General features: G+C 35.7%; 1 long non-coding RNA gene across 1 annotated transcript; it reads right to left on the bottom strand.

Annotated features, from left to right (window-relative positions):
* Positions 1 to 866: 866 nt before the first annotated feature.
* Positions 867 to 2,774, bottom strand: LOC148693624 (uncharacterized). The gene is made up of 2 exons (XR_015952653.1): positions 2,447 to 2,774; positions 867 to 1,004 (listed from the first exon to the last, which is right to left on the bottom strand). It is a non-coding gene; the product is annotated as an uncharacterized LOC148693624 (long non-coding RNA).
* Positions 2,775 to 5,417: the final 2,643 nt, after the last annotated feature.

Genomic DNA, 5,417 nt, shown 5'->3' with positions numbered 1-5,417 from the left:
GTATAGTTCCTATTAAGGAATAGAGTCGGCTAACTTTTCCTCTGGTCTCCAGGGTGACCTTTTCCATGCTTTTCAACACTTGTACCATGGTGGCTTGCAAGTCTTCATTTATACCTTTTCCACCCAACTTCTCAGAAGAAGTTGGGCTTACCAGAATAGCAGGTCCTCGTAAGGATGGAAAGTCTTTTGGGTGATATGTCATGTCTGATCTTGTTGGACAAAGGGGTTGCTCGTATTTTGTTGTCCACCTGAAAGTTTGCTCTTTCCTTCTTTTTCTTGGCATACAAGATTATTTCGATACCACCTGGCGTGCCAAAGCTATGTTCCGGCAAAGATTTCCCTCGCATAGCTCCCCGAAGAGGTGGCACTTGGTTGGTTATCAAGCGAGCTCTTGCTACTTCATGTGCTACAAGAAGAGTTTGTAGTTAGTTTGAAATGTGCCTTTGTAGGGCCTTTGGTGTAGCCTTTGAGGCTCGCAATCAAAACTAACAAGGATTTAGGCGTGCCAATGTTATCTTAGTGTAACAGATTGTTGAATAGGTATGATTTAAGTTATTACTTGCACCCCAAGTTACGCCAACTTCTTGTTATCAAAGGATTGTCATAGATGGGTTAAGTTTGCATTAAGTTCTTTTTCTTGCCTTGAAAACAAGGACTTTTAGTTCATAATCTTGTATGTCCAAAACAAAGGGAGTTCAAGCCCTTTTCAACCATTTCCTAGATCACAGTTCGCTTTTAATGAAACCATGTTTAGTACTTAACCAGATTCGAAAGCTGTCACGCCCCAGACCAGGGTTAAGTGGAAAATTCGATCCCGAGTCCAAAACGTGAGCTAAAAACTAAATACATAATATAAAACGGAAACAGGTTGGAAAATAAAATTCTTCTTATTTAAAATAACTCAATAATTCTTTACAAGGCTAAATAAATAAATACAAAATTCTATCATCACACTTAATCCGATCTCATTCTGTCTACCCTCTTAGATTGTTTAGTTCATAAACCTGCATAACAAGAAAGGTGTGAGCTTCAACAGCTCAGTAGGGATATAACCTTACCATAGTAAAATTGACAATACTAAATTACGTGTTATAAAATAATGTAATCAAGTACCAAATCATTCTCGATAATAATGCATGAATGCAATGCAATACTCTTCATCTCTGCCCATGAATTCATATAATAAAACATGCGGACCTGCACGTCCCATACCGTGCATTTTACCTTTGCAGTGGTGATTTGAATGTTTTAATATACAAATTAAACCCCATGTAACTCAATCATCCCAAATTCCCCTTTTGTTAGTCATCTTGCCAAAACCCTTCGTCGCCAATCCCGAATTACCCAAAAGAAACTGTGCACTGTGGGCTCGCCTGAGACTTAATACCTACTAAGAGTTTGGCTCAACTACACAAAAGATCCTTTCCAACTACCCTCATTTCCAATTCCTTCTCACCACTAAAACTTCAACCACATGACCAATTATGAATGATTCACAAATACTTTCATTTATCATTCACATATACCATAGTATATTCTCAACCAATAGCATTTCACCAATAATTCCATAACCAATAACAAGTAAACACGCAAGAGCAGTATCTATCCAATTAGCAAACCCATATCACATTAATCAACCAACAAGATCGATAATAATAATATAATGCTTCACGAAATTTAATAAAGCTAATCTTTGTAAAGGTCTGCCATATTTCCCCTACCTAGATTCCAAAACATTGCTCCAACTCTTTATTACAAGAGTCTACCTTCATCAACTCCTATTCACAAGTGTAGGCAATTACTAAAAAGCATGACCTGCACTCTAACCCCAGTCAAATAGCTTGTTATTACTAATTGAACACCAACCAATTCAAACATCATTTTGGTTGATCTAGAATAGCTTGGTCATAACAAACTAAATGTTTGAATAAGTACAACTTTTAGAAAATCAGGGAGCATGTGAAATTCAAATATACATATGCGTGCTTTCTTCTGGTATATAATTAAGAAAGGTGGCATTTTAAACCATGTATATGCATAATACAATTATTTCCAACTCCAAGACATATGCTTTACTTCCCATATAATTGAAACTATTTATATCATATGTGTCTGTAGCTTGATAACAAGAAAACAAGCTTGGATCAAGTTAGTAGATAACAGCTCTTTCCTCCGATTGGTGTATATATCTATATATATAAAGTCTGATACTAATATGCTGCTTTATATATATAACTCGCTAAGAAATCAATTGACATATATACTTGAAGCGGTATTGCAAAAGATAGCAAAATTGTAAGATTGGATTTTGTGAAGCTAATTTCATAAGAACTATCACAACCAAACGATTCACTGTATACTATAATAATACTAATACTTTCTTCAATCACAACCCTAATTAAAAGCTCAGAAGCTCTACCATTTAGGTCAAAGAATTAGTACTTACCCCTCTATGTTCGTGTTCCCCTCATACTGGCAGAAGGACATTAGTCCAGCCTAATCGACCTTGCTCCTTTATTTGATTCTTTCAAAGCTGACTGACCATCATCAACACAGCAGCTCTTTTCTCTTATACCTTAATTTATTTCCCATTCTATTGCCATCTCCGCAAACATCCAATTCAACCTTCATCTTAATTTCTTTTCTCATCCTCTCTCTCACTCACTCACTTTCTCCGACCCAAAGTACCTTTTCCCTCTTCTCTTTATTCATCTCTCACTAGACTCGTTTCTTACTAGAGTTTGCAGCTCTTGAGGTCCCTATTTATACTTATACAATCCTTGGTCACGCATCAGATAAAAATATATATATATATATATATATAAAGGAATACTCGGCAATTGGAGAGGAGGAGTTGTCGACTTGATAAAGAAAAACAAATAAGGCAGCTACACCTAGCTAATGGACAAGGCTTTTTTTTTTTCTTTTTTTTTTTTTAATCAACATGCAAAGCACGAGCTTCAAGTGTTCAATAATCAAAGTGAAGGGGGGAGGTGTCACTCAGGGAGGTGTCACTCAAAAGGAAAGATGAAAACTAGTTTGCCACCTCCAAACTGGAGTGCTCTCCAAGTATTCCTACTCATTTATCATTTCAAATTACAAGCATGCCAACTTTTTTCATTTGGCCAACGCGTGGACACCAACAACTAAATAAATTTGAAACATATATATATTTGTATATTTAATCAAAATTTATTTAATTACTAAATAATAATATTTAAATATAGGTCTTCACAAAAGCCAATGGGGCTCTTAAGTTGAAAACAGTTGAAAATAACTTGAATACATGCTGGGAAGTACATTAAGCATCAGATCTACTAAATGAAAGTACAAACAAAGAGAATCCGGCAAGATTTCACCTTGTTGGGAAAGGTTGAACTTCTTGCAGCCAGTTTTCTTTGGGTTTATAGATGGTTATGTGCTAAAAAGGATGGAAAGTAAACAGGTTTTACATGAAGGAATCGATACTACAATACTAAGGAAAGGTAGCAGAGTTTTTACACTAGACAAAAGATAGCTTTTCTAAAGGAATTATAGCTAAAAGGACTAAATCTAGACAAATTTTAGCTTTTCTAGGTACGAACTGGCTTGAAAGCAGAGTTTGTATGTCTTTTGATTGGTTGTTTGAGTGTCATTGCCTCTGATGTCTCTTTCCCCTTTTACAGATAATTTGGCCCAACCCCCTGAGCTTTGCTTTTAGCCGATGGCTTCCGGAGGGTAGTGAGTCATCATCTATTTACTTATCATGCTCTTAGAAAGTGCTTTTTGGTTGATAATTTTGTCACTTATCACTTCAATCGTAGGTACATGGCCTATGCCTTAGCTGAAGGGGCTTCAATTTGCTTCTGGCATGTCGACTAGGCTTCGGGCAAGCTTCCATTTTACTTTGGCATCCTTGGGCCTTACTAACATAAAGCCCAACATTAAATATTAACCCAAACAATGTGGAAGAGAGAAGTTGAGGAAATTGGGTGCCTATTTGTAGATTTACTAGATATGGATAAATTTAACAGTTATATGTGGGCTATAATATTTAGAGTTAAACGGGTGTATATGTAATATCAAGTAGTCAATGTATAGTATGCATTGATGTGAAAGAGGACTTCGGTGTCCATCCCTTGCCTCAAAGTTAATTTATATCCAATATACACAACGAGTAGCTCAATTGAGCGAATGTGGTCATCGTCATTGCACTCGAATTATCCTCCATCTCAAAATTAACGGCTCAAATTAAATAAGAGTATGTAAGAACTAAAAATAATGTGTGAAAATCACGTCTCAAATTATTATTTTCACTCGATTAAGAGTGTCAAGTATCTGCTCTTGCACTCGAGGTTTGACCTTCTCATAATATTTACTTGTTTGGGATCAAATTTGAAAGGTTGTTGAAAACTACATTTCAATTGGTACAAATAGAAACTGAATTCTATTTGGAAGATGATTTTCTCCCCTCTTAATCTTTCTCTACTTCCCTCTCTCCTACTTGAATGGTTACAATTAAATCACGTCAACATCTTATATTGATTTTTTTATAAAGATACTAACACTAAAAAGCAAAATATGAGAGGAAATGAGAAAAAGAAATGAAAATAGGAGGGAAGAGAATCTTACTCCATTCAATTAAGCATGCATGAGGATTTTAGGTTGTGAAAGTTTCAACTGCCACTGTCTTGCCGTGAAAGACAAATCTACCCCTTGGAAGTGAAGTCTATTGCACTTGGATTTTGCAAGGATTTGAAGTGTTGTGACATCAAAAAAAAGAAGTTTCCTGTTTGCTCCATCTGGTGGTACCATTTGTGCATTGAGTATACCCTGCCCCATCTGAGATCTCAATTCCACATGAACTTTGCAGGTCGAAGTAGGATTCTTTCTCTTTCTTTTTTTGTTTCCTTCATTCCTTCTCCTCCTCATCATAATTAAATCACGTTAATATTTTATATTGATTTTTTTATAGAAAAAAGAAAGATAAAATAGATAGTGTGAGAGGATGAGATGGAACTTGAGATATTTCTTTTGACATGTAAGAGGTTACATTCAAATTTCATAGATAACTTGTTCGAACTCCTCATCTCTTAATGTAAATATATTGTTATATAAACAAAAAATTATTGAATTGAACACATCAACATGTTGTCATCATAACGTATTGAGTGGTACAATCATCCATCTAATGTCATATTTGGCTTGTCTAATGGTGTTCCATCGGTTCAAATGGATTTGGATCCTCTCCTGAGCTAATGGAGATGATCCTCCTAATCCATCATCGTGAGCCGTTGGATTTTTATCCAATGTCTACAATTATTATAACTTTAAAGGAATCCCCTGTTTGTAGGAGGATGGATCAGGAGGATCCTCTTCATTAGCTCAAGAGAGGATCCAAATCCGGTTCAAATCCGGTTCAAATGGTTTACTACATC

This window comes from Pyrus communis, chromosome 10, assembly GCF_041283825.1.
Source record: "Pyrus communis isolate YQ-2024b chromosome 10, ASM4128382v1, whole genome shotgun sequence".
Classification (NCBI taxonomy): Eukaryota; Viridiplantae; Streptophyta; class Magnoliopsida; order Rosales; family Rosaceae; genus Pyrus; species Pyrus communis.
This window is presented reverse-complemented; position numbering and strand designations above follow the sequence as displayed.